This window comes from Balearica regulorum, chromosome 7 (assembly GCF_011004875.1).
Source record: "Balearica regulorum gibbericeps isolate bBalReg1 chromosome 7, bBalReg1.pri, whole genome shotgun sequence".
NCBI lineage: Eukaryota > Metazoa > Chordata > Aves > Gruiformes > Gruidae > Balearica > Balearica regulorum.
This window is the reverse complement of record NC_046190.1, coordinates 21,546,151-21,565,744: the sequence shown is the minus strand read 5'-3', so window position 1 is coordinate 21,565,744 and position 19,594 is coordinate 21,546,151. Positions and strand designations below refer to the sequence as shown.

The following is a 19,594-nucleotide window of genomic DNA, read 5'->3' as shown; positions in this document are numbered from 1 at the left end:
CGGATGAGGACCTTCGAGTCAAGAGGGATGAAGAAAGAACACGACGGATGAGAACCTTTGAGTCAAGAGGGATGAAGAAAGAACACGACGGATGATGACCTTCGAGTCAAGAGGGATGAAGAAAGAAGAGGACGGATGAGGACCTTTGAGTCAAGAGGGATGAAGAAAGAAGAGGACGGATGTGGACCTTCGAGTCAAGAGGGATGAAGAAAGAAGAGGACGGATGTGGACCTTCGAGTCAAGAGGGATGAAGAAAGAAGAGGACGGTCCTGGACCTTCGAGTCAAGAGGGATGAAGAAAGAAGAGGACCGATGAGGACCTTCAAATCAAGAGGGATGAAGAAAGAAGAGGACGGATGAGGAGCTTCGAGTCAAGAGGGATGAAGAAAGAAGAGGACGGTCCTGGACCTTCGAGTCAAGAGGGATTAAGAAAGAAGAGGACGGTTCTGGACCTTCGAGTCAAGAGGGATGAAGAAAGAAGAGGACGGATGAGGACCTTCGAGTCAAGAGGGATGAAGAAAGAACACGACGGATGAGAACCTTTGAGTCAAGAGGGATGAAGAAAGAACACGACGGATGATGACCTTCGAGTCAAGAGGGATGAAGAAAGAAGAGGACGGATGAGGACCTTCGAGTCAAGAGGGATGAAGAAAGAAGAGGACGGATGTGGACCTTCGAGTCAAGAGGGATGAAGAAAGAAGAGGACGGATGAGAACCTTCGAGTCAAGAGGGATGAAGAAAGAAGACGACGGATGAGGACCTTCAAATCAAGAGGGATGAAGAAAGAAGAGGACGGATGAGGAGCTTCGAGTCAAGAGGGATGAAGAAAGAAGAGGACGGTCCTGGACCTTCAAGTCAAGAGGGATGAAGAAAGAAGAGGACGGATGAGAACCTTCGAGTCAAGAGGGATGAAGAAAGAAGAGGACGGATGAGAACCTTCGAGTCAAGAGGGATGAAGAAAGAAGACGACGGATGAGGACCTTCAAATCAAGAGGGATGAAGAAAGAAGAGGACGGATGAGGAGCTTCGAGTCAAGAGGGATGAAGAAAGAAGAGGACGGTCCTGGACCTTCAAGTCAAGAGGGATGAAGAAAGACGAGGACGGATGAGAACCTTCGAGTCAAGAGGGATGAAGAAAGAAGAGGACGGATGAGAACCTTCGAGTCAAGAGGGATGAAGAAAGAAGACGACGGATGAGGACCTTCAAATCAAGAGGGATGAAGAAAGAAGAGGACGGAAGTGGACCTTCGAGTCAAGAGGGATGAAGAAAGAAGAGGACGGATGTGGACCTTCGAGTCAAGAGGGATGAAGAAAGAACACGACGGATGAGGACCTTCGAGTCAAGAGGGATGAAGAAAGAAGAGGACGGATGAGGACCTTCGAGTCAAGAGGGATGAAGAAACACGACGACGGATGAGGACCTTCGAGTCAAGACGGATGAAGAAAGAAGACGATGGATGAGGACCTTCGAGTCAAGAGGGATGAAGAAAGACGACGACGGATGAGGACCTTCGAGTCAAGAGGGATGAAGAAAGAAGAGGACGGATGAGGACCTTCGAGTCAAGAGGGATGAAGAAAGAAGAGGACGGTCCTGGACCTTCAAGTCAAGAGGGATGAAGAAAGAAGAGGCTGGTCCTGGACCTTCGAGTCAAGAGGGATGAAGAAAGAAGACGACGCATGAGGACCTTCGAGTCAAGAGGGATGAAGAAAGAATACGACGGATGAGGACCTTCGAGTCAAGAGGGATGAAGAAAGAAGACGACGCATGAGGACCTACGAGTCAAGAGGGATGAAGAAAGAAGACGACGGATGAGGACCTTCGAGTCAAGAGGGATGAAGAAAGAAGAGGACGGATGAGGACCTTCGAGTCAAGAGGGATGAAGAAAGAAGAGGACGGATGAGGACCTTCGAGTCAAGAGGGATGAAGAAAGAAGACGACGCATGAGGACCTACGAGTCAAGAGGGATGAAGAAAGAAGACGACGGATGAGGACCTTCGAGTCAAGAGGGATGAAGAAAGAAGACGACGGATGAGGACCTTCGAGTCAAGAGGGATGAAGAAAGAAGATGACGCATGAGGACCTTCGAGTCAAGAGGGATGAAGAAAGAAGAGGACGGATGAGGACCTTCGAGTCAAGAGGGATGAAGAAAGAAGACGACGCATGAGGACCTTCGAGTCAAGAGGGATGAAGAAAGAAGACGACGGATGAGGACCTTCGAGTCAAGAGGGATGAGGAAAGACGACGACGGATGAGGACCTTCGAGTCAAGAGGGATGAAGAAAGAAGACGACGGATGTGGACCTTCAAGTCAAGAGGGATGAAGAAAGAAGAGGACGGTCCTGGACCTTCGAGTCAAGAGGGATGAAGAAAGAAGACGACGGATGAGGACCTTCGAGTCAAGAGGGATGAAGAAAGAAGAGGACGGTCCTGGACCTTCAAGTCAAGAGGGATGAAGAAAGAAGACGACGGATGAGGACCTTCGAGTCAAGAGGGATGAAGAAAGAAGAGGACCGTCGTAGACCTTCAAGTCAAGAGGGATGAAGAAAGAAGAGGACGGATGAGGACCTTTGAGTCAAGAGGGATGAAGAAAGAACACGACGGATGATGACCTTCGAGTCAAGAGGGATGAAGAAAGAAGAGGACGCATGAGGACCTTCGAGTCAAGAGGGATGAAGAAAGAAGACGACGCATGAGGACCTTCGAGTCAAGAGGGATGAAGAAAGAAGACGACGCATGAGGACCTTCGAGTCAAGAGGGAAGAAAAGGACGGGAGTGGACCTTTGAGTCAAGAGGGATGAAGAAAGAAGATGACGCATGAGGACCTTCGAGTCAAGAGGGATGAAGAAAGAAGATGATGCATGAGGACCTTCGAGTCAAGAGGGAAGAAAAGGACGGGAGTGGACCTTCGAGTCAAGAAGGATGAAGAAAGAAGAGGACGGATGTGGACCTTCGAGTCAAGAGGGATGAAGAAAGAAGAGGACGGATGTGGACCTTCGAGTCAAGAGGGATGAAGAAAGAAGAGGACGGTGGTGGACCTTCGAGTCAAGAGGGATGAAGAAAGAAGACGACGCATGAGGACCTTCGAGTCAAGAGGGATGAAGAAAGAAGAGGACGGATGAGGACCTTTGAGTCAAGAGGGATGAAGAAAGAAGAGGACGGATGAGGACCTTCGAGTCAAGAGGGATGAAGAAAGAAGAGGACGGATGAGGACCTTCGAGTCAAGAGGGATGAAGAAAGAAGACGATGCATGAGGACCTTCGAGTCAAGATGGATGAAGAAAGAAGACGACGGTCGTAGACCTTCGAGTCAAGAGGGATGAAGAAACAAGACAACGGATGTGGACCTTCCAGTCAAGAGTGTTGACGCCTTCCTTGTAAGTCGGGGTGTAGCACTTGGTTTTGTGACCTTTGGCTACCAGGCTTTCCTCTTGGTTGATGAGAGTGTGTGTTTTCTAATGGTCCTTTCACGCCCTAGAATTTTCTTTTGTGACATCCCAGCTTAAGTTCTTGGGAAATTCATGGTCCATCCCATCAGTACCACCTCTTGGCACTTCTGCCGTCTTGTGGTCTGGATTTTAATTTTCGTTAGATTGCTGGGCTTTGCTTTTTAACTCGTGATCTCTCCCTGTCTGCATGACGTAAGCTATGTTTTCATGTACTACTTTCTTTTCTGTGAATATTCTCTGGGGCTTCTGTCTTCTTTTCTCTTCTTATTTTTCTTTTCCTTAACAGGCAGACTTTGAGAGCTCTCCAAGTAAGGGGTGTTAGCTCCTCATCCCTTTTTTTTGGTATTTTCAGGTTCTGAGCAGCGTCCCACTATATGCTCAGGTCTCATGTTTTTCTCCCTTTCTTCCCCAGGTTCGGAATACCAGGAATTCTGCATCCAAGCTTCACGTTTCCTGTTCAACACTGCAGGAGGTTCGGGTAAGGTGGAAATGCGTGAGCTGATGAGGAGAAACATCACCCGGTCCTTTCCCTTTTCAAGACGTTATTTTTTACCATCCTGGTAGTTTTTCAGAGTATTTGCGATCTTCTTGCACTAGCATCTGCCTGAAAAAGAACACAAACACTCTGGGTGCCTCCTCAAGAAATATTTGCTATGTGATTCTGTTAATTCCCAGGCTTTTGGAGGGGGGATAGAGTAGCGTAAATCTTATCAGGCCTCCCGGGATGTCCGCAGGCTTGGGTTAACTGTGCTTGGGACAGGGCTGTTGAGGTTGTTAATCCTGTCCTAAACACTTCTCTCTCTCTCTCTCTCTCTCTCCCTCTCCCCAGCAGCACCTGATTGGACAGAAAAGCAAGCGCACAAGAAGATCCTGCGCCAGAACCCAGATAAAATTTCTTACTCTCCGCTTCAGAGACCTGGAGAACCGTTCCTGCCTTGCCTTTAAAAAGGCCTCTGCTTACACACTTCTCCCAGGCAGAACACAGATCCCCCAATAAAATGCCATGTTAAGCCATAGGGTGTACACTGCAACTTCCAAGCCCACCTCTGCATTAACCCACACCGACAATATTGCGCTGCACATGCAATTTTAACTTTGCACTAATTGTTGCAATGTTTGGCTTTGGTGACGACAGTGTGTGTTTGTCAGCGGTTAGTGTAGGGTGGAATCTTCAGGTGAAGTTTTTTGTGTTGGAGTTCGTTGGTGTTGGCGTATTATTGCGGAAGTAGTGGTGCAGGTGTTTGATGTCAGAGTATTACTGCAGGATGAGTGGCTTTGTGAAGGCTTGTCTATGAGATACATAGTAGGGAGAGCAGTTTAGAGTGAAGGAAGAGATGTGGACAGTTTGTAGGTAGGTTTTGGAGAGTTGTCAGCTTGCAGTGTTGGACAGGTACGAGTTCGGTGTAGGGTAGGGGCTGAAGTTGACTTTGCCTGTGCGGTGCAATTGGATTGGTGTGGAAAGCTAATGGGAAGGGGGCTTTTGCAAGTGACACTCCACCTCAATATCCCACTGGCAGCTCTAGACATTTTCCTGCTGCCTGGCTGGTCTGAGGAGCGCCGTCCACGGGTAATAGAGTGATGCACGGCAAGACTCAATCTCCAAAAATTTTAAGGCCACAGGTAAAGGTTTTGGAAATTGCTGGAGCTGGATATCAAATATATATTCAGATATTAACGGGGGCTCACCTTGCAGTCAAGAGTAATGAAGAAAGAAGAGGAAAGTGGATGAGGTGCGAGTCAATAGGAATTAGGTAAGAGGAAGAAAGAGGTAGACCTTCATGTGAAGAGGGATGAAGGAAGAAGAGCAAAGTGGTGGGCCTTTGAGAGAAGAGTGATGAAGAAAGCAGAGGACAGCTCTGGATACTGCAGTCAAGAGGGATGAAGAAAGAAGAGGATGGTGGTGGACCTTCGACTCAAGAGGGATGAAGAAAGAAAAGGACGGATGACGACCTTCGAGTCAAGATAGATGAAGAAAGAAGAGGACGGATGTGGTCCTTGGAGTCAAGAGGGATGAAGAAAGAAGAGGAAGGTGGTGGACCTTTGAATCAAGAGGGATGAAGAAAGAAGACGATGGTCGTGGACCTTCGAGTCAAAAGGGATGAAGAAAGAAGAGGACAGATGTGGACCTTCGAGTCAAGAAGGATGAAGAAAGAAGAGGATGGATGTGGACCTTCGAGTCAAGAGGGATGAAGAAAGAAGAGGACGGATGTGGTCCTTGGAGTCAAGAGGGATGAAGAAAGAAGAGGACGGATGAGGACCTTCGAGTCAAGAGGGATGAAGAAAGAAGACGACGCATGAGGACCTTCGAGTCAAGAGGGATGAAGAAAGAAGACGACGCATGACGACCTTCGAGTCAAGAGGGATGAAAAAAGAACACGACGGATGAGGACCTTCGAGTCAAGAGGGATGAAGAAAGAAGACGACAGATGAGGACCTTCGAGTCAAGAGGGATGAAGAAGAGGACGGTCCTGGACCTTCAAGTCAAGAGGGATGAAGAAAGAAGAGGACGGATGAGGACCTTCGAGTCAAGAGGGATGAAGAAAGAAGAGGACGGATGTGGACCTTCGAGTCAAGAGGGATGAAGAAAGAAGACGACGCATGAGGACCTTCGAGTAAAGAGGGATGAAGAAAGAAGACGATGGTCCTGGACCTTCGAGTCAAGACAAATGAAGAAAGAAGAGGACGGCGGTGGACCTTCGAGTCAAGAGGGATGAAGAAAGAAGAGGATGGCGGTGGACCTTCGAGTCAAGTGGGATGAAGAAAGAAGAGGATGGCGGTGGACCTTCGAGTCAAGAGGGATGAAGAAAGAAGAGGACGGATGAGGACTTTGGAGTTAAGAGGGATGAAGAAAGAAGAGGACGGTCGTAGACCTTCGAGTCAAGAGGGATGAAGAAAGAAGAGGACGGATGAGGACCTTCGAGTCAAGAGGGATGAAGAAAGAAGACGACGGATGAGGACCTTCGAGTCAAGAGGGATGAAGAAAGAAGACGACGCAAGAGGACCTTCGAGTCAAGAGGGATGAAGAAAGAAGATGACGGATGAGGACCTTTGAGTCAAGAGGGATGAAGAAAGAAGAGCACGGATGAGGACCTTCGAGTCAAGAGGGAAGAAAAGGACAGGAGTGGACCTTCGAGTCAAGAAGGATGAAGAAAGAAGAGGACGGATGTGGACCTTCGAGTCAAGAGGGATGAAGAAAGAAGAGGACGGTCCTGGACCTTCGAGTCAAGAGGGATGAAGAAAGAAGAGGACCGATGAGGACCTTCGAGTCAAGAGGGATGAAGAAAGAAGACGACGGATGAGAACCTTCGAGTCAAGAGGGATGAAGAAAGAAGAGGACGGATGAGGACCTTCAAATCAAGAGGGATGAAGAAAGAAGAGGACGGATGAGGACCTTCGAGTCAAGATGGATGAAGAAAGAAGAGGACGGTCCTGGACCTTCAATTCAAGAGGGATGAAGAAAGAAGAGGACGGATGAGAACCTTCGAGTCAAGAGGGATGAAGAAAGAAGACGACGGATCAGGACCTTCAAATCAAGAGGGATGAAGAAAGAAGAGGACGGAAGTGGACCTTCGAGTCAAGAGGGATGAAGAAAGAAGAGGACCGTCGTAGACCTTCAAGTCAAGAGGGATGAAGAAAGAAGAGGACGGATGAGGACCTTCGAGTCAAGAGGGATGAAGAAAGAAGACGACGGATGAGGACCTTCGAGTCAAGAGGGATGAAGAAAGAAGAGGACCGTTGTAGACCTTCGAGTCAAGAGGGATGAAGAAAGAAGAGGACGGTGGTGGACCTTCGAGTCAAGAGGGATGAAGAAAGAAGAGGACGGATGAGGACCTTCGAGTCAAGAGGGATGAAGAAAGAAGAGGACGGATGAGGACCTTCAAGTCAAGAGGGATGAAGAAAGAAGAGGACGGATGAGGACCTTCGAGTCAAGAGGGATGAAGAAAGAAGACGACACATGAGGACCTACGAGTCAAGAGGGATGAAGAAAGACGACGACGGATGAGGACCTTCGAGTCAAGAGGGATGAAGAAAGAAGAGGACGGATGAGGACCTTCGAGTCAAGAGGGATGAAGAAAGAAGACGACGCATGAGAACCTTCGAGTCAAGAGGGATGAAGAAAGAAGAGGACGGATGAGGACCTTCGAGTCAAGAGGGATGAAGAAAGAAGAGGACGGATGAGGACCTTCAAGTCAAGAGGGATGAAGAAAGAAGAGGACGGATGAGGACCTTCGAGTCAAGAGGGATGAGGAAAGAAGACGACGCATGAGGACCTTCGAGTCAAGAGGGAGGAAGAAAGAAGAGGACGGTCCTGAACCTTCGAGTCAAGATGGATGAAGAAAGAAGAGGACGGATGAGGACCTTCGAGTCAAGAGGGATGAAGAAAGAAGAGGACGCATGAGGACCTTCGAGTCAAGAGGGATGAAGAAAGAAGAGGACGGCGGTGGACCTTCGAGTCAAGAGGGCTGAAGAAAGAAGAGGATGGCGGTGGACCTTCGAGTCAAGTGGGATGAAGAAAGAAGAGGATGGCGGTGGACCTTCGAGTCAAGAGGGATGAAGAAAGAAGAGGACGGATGAGGACCTTCGAGTCAAGAGGGATGAAGAAAGAAGAGGACGGATGAGGACCTTCGAGTCAAGAGGGATGAAGAAAGAACACGACAGATGAGGACCTTCGAGTCAAGAGGGATGAAGAAAGAAGACGACGCATGAGGACCTTCGAGTCAAGAGGGAAGAAAAGGACGGGAGTGGACCTTCGAGTCAAGAAGGTTGAAGAAAGAAGAGGACGGATGTGGACCTTCGAGTCAAGAGGGATGAAGAAAGAAGAGGACGGTGGTGGACCTTCGAGTCAAGAGGGATGAAGAAAGAAGAGGACGGTGGTGGACCTTCGAGTCAAGAGGGATGAAGAAAGAAGAGGACGGATGAGGACCTTCGAGTCAAGAGGGATGAAGAAAGAAGACGACGGATGAGAACCTTCGAGTCAAGAGGGATGAAGACAGAAGAGGACCGTCGTAGACCTTCCAGTCAAGAGGGATGAAGAAAGAAGAGGACGGATGAGGACCTTCGAGTCAAGAGGGATGAAGACAGAAGACGACGCATGAGGACCTACGAGTCAAGAGGGATGAAGAAAGAAGAGGACGGATGAGGACCCTCGAGTCAAGAAGGATGAAGAAAGAAGAGGACGGATGAGGACCTTCGAGTCAAGAGGGATGAAGAAAGAACACGACGGATGAGGACCTTCGAGTCAAGAGGGATGAAGAAAGAAGAGGACGGATGAGGACCTTCGAGTCAAGAGGGATGAAGAAAGAAGAGGACGGATGAGGACCTTCGAGTCAAGAGGGATGAAGAAAGAAGAGGATGGATGAGGGCCTTCCAGTCAAGAGTGTTGACGCCTTCCTTGTAAGTCAGGGTGTAGCACTTGGTTTTGTGACCTTTGGCTACCAGGCTTTCCTCTTGGTTGATGAGAGTGTGTGTTTTCTAATGGTCCTTTCACGCCCTAGAATTTTCTTTTGTGACATCCCAGCTTAAGTTCTTGGGAAATTCATGGTCCATCCCATCAGTACCACCTCTTGGCACTTCTGCCGTCTTGTGGTCTGGATTTTAATTTTCGTTAGATTGCTGGGCTTTGCTTTTTAACTCGTGATCTCTCCCTGTCTGCATGACGTAAGCTATGTTTTCATGTACTACTTTCTTTTCTGTGAATATTCTCTGGGGCTTCTGTCTTCTTTTCTCTTCTTATTTTTCTTTTCCTTAACAGGCAGACTTTGAGAGCTCTCCAAGTAAGGGGTGTTAGCTCCTCATCCCTTTTTTTTGGTATTTTCAGGTTCTGAGCAGCGTCCCACTATATGCTCAGTCTCATGTTTTTCTCCCTTTCTTCCCCAGGTTCGGAATACCAGGAATTCTGCATCCAAGCTTCACGTTTCCTGTTCAACACTGCAGGAGGTTCGGGTAAGGTGGAAATGCGTGAGCTGATGAGGAGAAACATCACCCGGTCCTTTCCCTTTTCAAGACGTTATTTTTTACCATCCTGGTAGTTTTTCAGAGTATTTGCGATCTTCTTGCACTAGCATCTGCCTGAAAAAGAACACAAACACTCTGGGTGCCTCCTCAAGAAATATTTGCTATGTGATTCTGTTAATTCCCAGGCTTTTGGAGGGGGGATAGAGTAGCGTAAATCTTATCAGGCCTCCCGGGATGTCCGCAGGCTTGGGTTAACTGTGCTTGGGACAGGGCTGTTGAGGTTGTTAATCCTGTCCTAAACACTTCTCTCTCTCTCTCTCTCCCCAGCAGCACCTGATTGGACAGAAAAGCAAGCGCACAAGAAGATCCTGCGCCAGAACCCAGATAAAATTTCTTACTCTCCGCTTCAGAGACCTGGAGAACCGTTCCTGCCTTGCCTTTAAAAAGGCCTCTGCGTACACACTTCTCCCAGGCAGAACACAGATCCCCCAATAAAATGCCATATTAAGCCATAGGGTGTACACTGCAACTTCCAAGCCCACCTCTGCATTAACCCACACCGACAATATTGCGCTGCACATGCAATTTTAACTTTGCACTAATTGTTGCAATGTTTGGCTTTGGTGACGACAGTGTGTGTTTGTCAGCGGTTAGTGTAGGGTGGAATCTTCAGGTGAAGTTTTTTGTGTTGGAGTTTGTTGGTGTTGGCGTATTATTGCGGAAGTAGTGGTGCAGGTGTTTGATGTCAGAGTATTACTGCAGGATGAGTGGCTTTGTGAAGGCTTGTCTATGAGATACATAGTAGGGAGAGCAGTTTAGAGTGAAGGAAGAGATGTGGACAGTTTGTAGGTAGGTTTTGGAGAGTTGTCAGCTGCAGTGTTGGACAGGTACGAGTTCGGTGTAGGGTAGGGGCTGAAGTTGACTTTGCCTGTGCGGTGCAATTGGATTGGTGTGGAAAGCTAATGGGAAGGGGGCTTTTGCAAGTGACGCTCCACCTCAGTATCCCACTGGCAGCTCTAGACATTTTCCTGCTGCCTGGCTGGTCTGAGGAGCGCCGTCCACGGGTCATAGAGTGATGCACGGCAAGACTCAATCTCCACACATTCCAGAGAAAGCGTTGCAAGGGGGCAAAACCTCGTCTTGAGTGATAAAATCTTGTGCATGGATGTTGAACTGTCCTCTGTTCAGCAAGATGGGTCTAAACGTGCCACTTTTTGTCTTTTTCCCAAATTTCCTTTTAGACTGTGTTCCACATTGTCAAAATAGAGCTTTCCCCCCCTTAATTCTTATCATGTTATTGTAATTAGAATGAATAGAGATATTGCAGCTTGTCTCAGCTAAACTGGAAGAAGGGCAACATCCATGTTTATTTTTTAATAAAAATAAAATCAAATCTGCCATCTCATTATTTTTCAGTGGTTTACTGTGATTAATTGCCTCCCCATATACTGTGCATTTTAAGGGCTGACATCCACCACCACAGTGGATGAATCTAATGTTGACACTTAAATAACAGGAACCATACTTTCTGCATAACTTTTTTTTTTCTATCTAGATATCCTAGATACCATTGGTGATGTATTTTTTTTTTATTTTTTAAGGCAAAGAGCACATCATGAACCTGAAGAACCATGTAATTGTTCCATTATACACATTCACTGCTCTTTTCTCTGCTTTAAACTATTTGTAGCTTTTAAAAATTGGACTGATTGAAAAGGACATTTATTTTGCTCAGCATTGGCAGCCTGATATTCCTTTACAGGGGCCTTCTGCTTGAGTTTACCAGGCGTGTAGCATGTGATCATTGTGCTACATGTTGATATCAAAATTAGCTGTGCCTTGTATTCTCCTGTAAAACACTTACAAAAATACAAAATAATGATCATGACAGGAACTAACTTCACCGTCAATATTTGAAGGAACCTACTGATAATATTATTATTTAATTGTTATTTGGATTATTCAGATGCCACAGAAGCCCCCTACTTTCTTATCCTTTGCTATGCAGAAGGTGGTTGGACTTCTCTATAGCAGATTCAATCACTTGCTGTAAAGCAAAATTGGAGTCTCCTGTGAAGAAGCAGGGCAGATTTATTCATACCATATAAGCACCATAGATTAGCTGTAGAGAGGAACACTTTAAAAACAAGCATACCAAGAAAAACAGGCAAAACCCCCCAAGACCCAAACAAACCCACACAAAACCTGCAAAGGCTCCTGCATGTCCACCCTTTAAGTGCTGTGATGTCAATTTTCCTGAGAGCCTTTGAGGGGATATCCTCATCATCACAAACACAGGTAAGCCAAATTGTATGATGTCACTGAGAGAAAAATGCTATGCTACCCCAATCAGATTAGCTCACAAACCCTGTGAAAAGCTGGGGAAAAAGGGTAGGTTTGGAGCAGGCCAAGAGGCTGGTTACAGGCTCGTGGCAATGCTATGTAAATTTGTGAATACCAAGTGTGCAATTGCTACAACAGTCACAAGCACTGGACACACACCTGGCTCGTGTGTTCCTTTTCCCACCATCACTTTCTGTCCTGTTTCTGGAGATCTTTGCACGGGATTCTCTGAGAACTATTTCTGAAGGATGCAAGGCTTCTGGAGTTGCAGTGCCTGCCCAGCTGCAGCTGAACTGTGGGGTAAGTGCTGTGGAGTTTAACCTTGTTGCAGCAGCAGAGTTGTTTATTAGCTGCCAATGAACCAAGTTATTGCTATAAACAAGAGCATGTGAAAGACTAAACAAGAGTGTGGTGAAAGGCAATATATTTTATTAGGCCAGAAGACATCACTGGGAAAAACATACTTTTAGAAATGCAAGCCTATTATTTTCTTTTGAGTGAGAAGATTTGCAGGAAACTGAAGGAAGGTTTACACACTCAGAAGCGGGTCTCTTGTTTCCTAACTACAGCAGTATAATAAAGGATATTCCTTGATCTTACAGACTGTCTTTTTTGTGATAGCAGCATTAACTTAGTAGGCAGTATCTTTCTATTTTGTCCTATGTAGTGCTGCTCATCAGTAGTGGCTCTAAGGCTTTTAGTTGGTGGGGATCTCAGTGGAAAATTGTAGTGGGGGTGTGTGTACCTCAAGATAACTTTATTTTTTTTTTATGTTAGGCATTTTGTTTCAATTAGCCATTTGAATCAGTAATTTAAATCGAGTCAGAGCACTGGACAACATTATACAAACCATACAGCTGGAGTAAGATTATTTGTTGGATTTTTAAAGGTAACTCTTCTCCCTTTCTCCTCACATTATTTCCAACAGATGAAATCTCTTAATTAATGTTGAAAAGTCATTACTCCCTCCAGCATGGAAGTACTCTTTCATTCACAGGTGAATGCTAGCCAGCTTGCAGATGCTGCTCCAGCAGTGTGCTGCTGCAGCCTACTGCAAGACTTGAGGCACTCAGGGTGGCTAGCCCACGGGTTACCCAAGGAAGCCACTGGCCACTTGACAGGGACTGGAGGGCTAATCCTAGCATCACATACTTCTGTGATGGAAAGGGCCTTTAGAGATCCTCTAGCCTCTCTCCCTCCTCATCATCCCTAAGAGAGCTTCACCTAGCCCACTTCATCTAGCAACATTCTCCCAGAGCAGGGAACATAGCCCCTCCCTAGGTGGGGAATGCTGGCAACCCCTAGCGATTATTATTTCCAGTTTTGCCTGGTATAATCCCGTTTTTTCTCAGGTTTGCCCCAAGGCCAGCAGGCACTGCAGGGCTTATGGAAATTCTGCAAAAGCGGAAGAGTCAGGCCCCCGGTTTCCAAACCAACGCTAGAAGTTTACTCCCATTTTTCACTCCTGCTTTTAACAACGAGAAAGCAAAGAGGGACGATGTGGAAACGCTGAACCGGGATCACGTTTTAGGCCAAACCCCAGCTTCTTCCTGAAGCGTCCGCAATGCTTGCACACGAATCGCAAAGCCTCCGAGCCCGAGGGCAGGCAGCTGCCCCCGCCGAGCTGCCGGTACCCCCCGCCCGGCGCCGCGCCGCCGCCCCTCGCAGGGAGCTTTTCTGCGCTTTGGAGCGCCACTGAAAATTCCAGACCTCCCCGACCCCCGGAGCAAAGGCTCCCCGTCCCATCCGCCCCGCGCAGCCGGGCGCCCACCCCTCTCCCCACCGGCGCTTGCACGGGGCCCCACCACGGCTCCCAGCCCTCGCTGCGCCCCGCCGGAGCTTCACCTGGAGCTGATCTCGGCTCCTGAGGCTCCTCAGGCAGCCTGAGGGATCCAATCAAATCCCAGCCGCCGCCTCCTCTCCTCCCCGCACTCCTACCCCCCGTCCCGTCCCGTCCCGTCCCGTCCCTTCCCTTCCCTTCCAGCGCTGTCTCCTAGCAGCCTCCTCTTCCAGACGGTATCTGGGTCTGTTACCTCCCTTGCAAAGCAGAGAAGGTCTCTTGCGCTTGTCGGCGTTCCCAGGGCTGCTGGAATAATAGGGCTGTCGGGGGTTCCTAACAACGGGTAGTGCCACCCCCTTGATAGGTGTCACCAGCTGAGCTGGTATAAAATAGAGAGAGCATGTGTGGCCCCCTCCTGGGTTGCTGAGGTGGACAAGCTGCTGAGGCTCACTCTCAAGCCTCAGAGGAGCATGAACTGGAGGCAGTGGGGAAGAAAGCTTGGGATGAAATGCTAATGGTGGCAGCTCAGGCCTTGGAAGTGGATAAAAGTTAAACAGATTTTAGGAATGGCTGGTGGGGCAGCCTGGACTTTGCTCCTGAGGAGGGAGATGAAATGTCTACAGAACATGGTGTATGTCAACATTCATGTCTAGAGAGGGAGCTGACCTCTGGAGAGCTGAGTTGGGACAGATAAAACATACTTTAATCCTGTTAACCTCCTGCGGGCACTGAGGGCCTCAAAAGGGAAGCAGAATGAGGGAGTGCCCATTCCTGACTTGCAAATAGCAGTGCAAACTGTACTGGAGGGAGTCCTCCGTCCAGGAGCTTGGGCTGAGCGTGGGAGAATCTTGCACTGGGGAACTCGTGTTGCTGCCCCAGCTTAGCTTGGTGCTGCTGCTGCTTAGATGTATCCCTGGTCTAGCTCTCTGTTCCCAGCTTGCCTTCTGCTCCCTCTGCCTGCGTTATCTCCCTATCTTCACAGTCTCTGTAGACTGTGAGGGAAAGGAGCGTCTCTCTATTCTTACTGTATATCTTATAGTAGTCCGAGGTTTCCTGTAACGTTACTTAACAGCAGCTACTTGGAGCTGTAAATATCTGTGCACATTTGTGATGTTAGCTTTCTAACTTTGGAAGAACTGCATCAGTGTGCTAGATACTTTGGAGTACAGATATTAAATCCTTGTCTGATTACTTGCTTTACCCACATAACACCCGTGTGTAGTTCTACTGATCCTGTAGTTCGGCTATTTGTGATTTCTGTCAGAGTCAAGCCCGCAATATCTCAGTGTAGTGCACTAGTTAAATATTGATTTCCTTTACTCTCAGATTTGCTTGAATCCTTTCTTATCTTTAAGCAGTTAAGGATTTAGTGCTCCTATGAATTCAGATAATGGACTAAATGATTAACAAAACTTGACAAAGTCAGATTTCTTCTACATAAGCTGCAAGTCCGGCAAAAGCCAACTTCCCCAAGGCAAGCAGCACTTGAACCAAGTAAGGGAGGCCAGTCAGCACTGGTGGAAAAGGCAAGATGGGATTGGGTTTTTGGGGTTTTTTTGGTGCCTAGGGCGGTGAATTTGTAGATGCAGCAGATTTAGCACGTGTACACATCTCTGCCGGGCGCGTCTCTTAGAATAGATCACCGGAGCTTTTGGAAAAGAAGAGCTAGGAAGTATCTCTCATGCACCTCGTCTGGTACTGCTGTCTTCTGCATTGATCTCTGGGCTGCTTTTGTACAGGGAGCATTGGAATCTGCTTCTTGCTGCATTCGGTAGAGAAGGCAATAGTACTCATCGGCATGCAGTTCCTCCTGCACATATTTCTCATGCGCTCTCTTGCCGGCTGAAGTCCCTGAAATATTTTACGAGCTTTATGAAATTCAGCATTAGGCAGGATTAAAAAACCACCTGGATCCTCAGGGCAATGGAAGCAGCATCCTAAAGCAAGCGGTGGAGAAACAGATCTGAAAATTTTGTGTCCAGTGATTCTGCTAGACAAAGCCATATATCTGACTTGATCAAGGGGTGGCAAGTCTTGGCTCATGTGGGAAGCTGGACTAGGGGGAACCCTCAGCACCCCCTTCAAACAGGTGTTTTTTTGTGATGCAGTGGCTCAGGCTGCAGGAAGGTGGGAAGAAGAGGCCAGGACCTTCAGCAGAGAGGGGAACTCATAGTTCTCAGTAACTTCTTATCCACTCTGTGTGCTGGGGCACATGCAGGACATGTCAAGCGTGACCAGAACCCATAGGAAAGGAGCAATGGTCACATCAGCTGCAAATGAGAATGGTGCTTTTCAGTGGGACTCCTTGAAGCTGGACTTTCTGCAAGGTCCCTTCCCGATGCCAGGACAGTATCACGGTCTCTCCTGCTCTGCGATGCTGTGGCAGCAGACAGAGAGAGGCTCAAGGCAGCAGGGGCTCAGGAGCAAGAGCAAAGACACCAAACCTGTGCTAAAACCTGCATGAGATCTGAAACAGGACCCAGGTTGCTCTTGCCTTGCTAGCACAGTGCACCAAGGCAAGGCCTGTGGCATTATTTGTTGAATGTCACTCAGTAAAAGCAACAGAACTTTGTAGCTTGGTGCTTGTAGAGCTTTATGCTGGGCTAATGCCTTTGTTGTCTTTCTGTGATGACCGCATCCCTTCGTCAGAAGCAAAGGCTGACAGTTTACAGGGCAAGTGCCCCTCTCTGTAGAGCTGCAGCAGAAGCAGTGCTGGCACGCACCGACTGCCGAGCAGTGCCGTGACAGAAAAGTACCGTGCGTGACATCGGGCTCTCCTCAGGCTTGTTACGAGTACCCGGAGCCTTCAAAAACACACCCCTGGCCACTGTTTTCTACCCACGTCCTGGCAGCAATCTTCCTCAGCAACAGCATGAGCTAGATCAACACGGATCAGTAAAATGATACAGTTGAAAAGTACTCCCAGCCGGGGCAGGAGATGGAACAGGCTGAGGATCAAAAGGCAACACTGAAGAAGCCCAGAAGACCGTTGCTTCAAGAATGGGCCCGAGCCTCCAGCCAGATGCTGTAGTTGGCAGATGCAGTTTCCTCCCCATGTTTCAGGTCTCTGTCTATTTCTATGCCATCGGGAGGTGCTTAGGCACAGGGGGCAGAGAAGCGGTTTTCCATTCCCTGGAGCGTGGGAGGAGCGGCACTGTTTCCCAAAATTGCCAGCGTGAAGGCATCCATCACCGCTGTCTGAGGAGCAGCTGAGCAACTGAAACTGCCTGCCAAGAGTAACTGGGACCTTTAATTGTGCTCCTTTAGTGAGTGTTTCTCCTGCACCACTGTGCAGGCACTATGTGGAGCAGCAAGTTCGTGACTCAGAAAACGCTCACCTCTGCTCCCAAGCACACAGCTGTTTGGGTTTTTTCCTCACTGTCCCAGGCACATGATGAGAGGGTTGTCACTGCAGCACACTGAGGGGTAGTGAGGTTTGAAATACGCTTGGAGACAGAGATGGGCATGCTTGGGGAAACACTAGGGCAAAAGTCTTCGATGTAGGCAGTTTTTCCTCAAAAAAGGAAGTGAAACCCCAAATGAAACATGAACTCAAGTCCTCTCCTGAGCCACAGAGTGACTGAAGATAACATCCTTATTCAGCAAGCCTGCTCCTTGGATATGCCTACAGCAAAACTTGCCCTCCTGACAGCTCTCTAAGGCTATTTCAGCACCCCCTAATCCCACCTGCTCTGGACTCCTGTCAGCCCTGTAGAGCAATGCAGCTGCATGGGGTGGGAGTGTCTCCTGTCTAGTGCATCAATGTGCCTGGAGGGAGGCAGATGTCGGAAAGGGGATAGGCAAACCTTTGGAGTTTTTATTACTGCTATTGGTGGGGTAGCTGGAGGTGTGCTTTGGTTTAGCTGAGACTTAAATTGATCTAGCAAGAGGTGGTGTTAGGAAAAAGCAATGCTGTACAGAACTGCAGAGGGTAGTCAAACCGGAGGCAATTAATATGGTGACTTGACAGCACTTATATAAACCATATTATAAACCATAAAAGCGAGCCCTTCCTGCATTCACAACACCAAGGAGTCTAGGGAGAGCAAGCTTATTGACAAAGACAATAGTGCTTGGGAACAGGAGGCTGAGGAGAAACCTCGACAGCAAACTGAAGGAAATCCAATCTTCCTGCTTTCACACATTCTCCTAGCTGGGAGCACAGAGAGGCAGCCAATGGGCAACGGGTAACCCTTGGACCCAGCAGGGAAACACCTGAGGAGCACACTGCCTCTGAAGGTGGGAGATCAGTGTGGCTTTATCACCCTCGGAGTGCCTCCCAGGACGCCTCTGGCTCCACCTGACCCAGCTGGACTGGAACCATCCCTGAATGATGACCTTTCCAGAAGGTGGGAGAGCAGGAGAGAGTGTAGATGCTGCCTCCCACCCCACAGCTGCAGCCCTCGGGGACCCAGCGCCGCCGGACGGGGGAACCGGCTCCCCCAGCGCGGCCCACGCAGCCGGGGGCGGCCCCACTGAGCGGCGGCACCGCCCCGGGGGTCGCGCAGCCGCGGGCCGCGCCGGGCCTGGCGGAGCGGGGCTCCATCGCCACCGCCGCTGCCTTCGCCCGCGTCCCGGTGGGGTTTGCGTGACAGCGCCGGGCACTCCCCGCCGCCGGTTTATGTAACCCGCCGCCCGGACCCGGTTATAAAACGCCGCCGAGGCAGCGCCGTCGCCAGAGCCTCGCCGCTGCTGCCGCCCGGAGCGCCGCGGTAGCCGGGAGGTAACGGCGCGGGCCCGGGGCGGGGTACGGCGCGGCGGAGCCCTCCGGCGGGCAGCGCTCCCGGCGCGGCTGGATCGGGGCGCGGGGCTGCCCCGCTGGCGGGCGGGGGCTTGGGGAGGAAAGCGGGGCTCGGTCGGTCGGCCGGGTCGGGGCGCGGCTCCGGCTTAGTATCGGAACCGGTGCGTGGGGGCCTGGGGGGCACTGCTTGTGAGGTGCTGCTGCCGCCTGGTCCTACCTGTAGCCTCTGCTAAGCTTGTGTCATCTTCCTGTCGTCCTTGCACGTACCTGCCGCAGTGCTTTAGCCTGCCAGTGCCAATCAGTAACTCTGCAAAAACCTGTATAAAAGGGTTTATGGTGAAATAAACTACAGAACCTGTCCGAAGCAGATGTGAGGTATGTGAGCTGGTCAAATGTTCAAAAGTCTAACCAGGTGTTTGCCCCTGGTGTCACTGTCATCTTGATGGGTTGGGGTTTTTTTTCCCCTTCTGATCTGTTGCGCAACCTTCCAGTATGTAAGCCTTCTCTTGCTGATGTAACCAGCGTATCCCTTTTTGCTTCCCATACGCAAGGCTTTCCCAGGGGTGGCCAGCCTTCGAGTTCGGGATGCGTCCAAGCTGAACAAGCCTTCCTTCTCCCCACAGCTTTTATTTTACTTATACAAGAAAAAAGTCTACTGCAACTGCTTGAGCTTTAAGTGATAGGAAGGGGCAGAGAGGAAAGGGCAACTCGTTTTGTTTCTTTAAATCTGGCTCTTAAAGTTCCCATTTCTTAAAAGGATGAGCCTCTCTCTCTCTCTCTCTCTTTCTCTCCCCCCCTGAGAAATCCACTACTTCTGCAGTGGTGGGTGTTGTTGGTCTGGCTCGTTATCACCCTCTCAGTCCTGGTGGGAAGAAGGTGATTGGCTGGGATACACCTATGTTCCCACAATAGGTGGGACAACCAGCAATGGATGTCTTTGTGGTCTCCTTGCTCCTCTCAGTTAGCTTCAGCTAGAGTGGTGAGCACCTCGGCTTTCTGCAACATCACAGTTCATGTTTAGGTTTCCAGCAAACACCTCCATGCCAGCAGCTAGAAGGGCAGTAAATGATCAGACCAACTTGTCTTAGTCTAACCTGTCACGTTCCCTTTCTGGAAGGGGCATGTAGTAATTCCTCTCTTCCTTGCTGTAGTTCCCTGGAAAGGGGGTGGGAAGGTTTACAGCTGCCGAGGGCACCTGGCTAAAAGGCAGGGAACAAGTTATGCCCAGGCCTTGCACAGGCTGCAGAACTTGAGGACTGCAGGGTTTCCAAGTTCTTCACATGCAATGTCAAGGCAAGAACTTTAAACTTTTCTTTTTTTTTCCCCCCCCCC

The 19,594-nt window shown here is 49.1% G+C and overlaps 1 long non-coding RNA gene across 1 annotated transcript; it reads left to right on the top strand.

The window, feature by feature from the left end:
- Nucleotides 1-1,646: 1,646 nt before the first annotated feature.
- LOC142602612 (uncharacterized) lies at nt 1,647-5,154 on the top strand. The gene is made up of 3 exons (XR_012836361.1): nt 1,647-3,371; nt 3,856-3,921; nt 4,276-5,154. It is a non-coding gene; the product is annotated as an uncharacterized LOC142602612 (long non-coding RNA).
- Nucleotides 5,155-19,594: the final 14,440 nt, after the last annotated feature.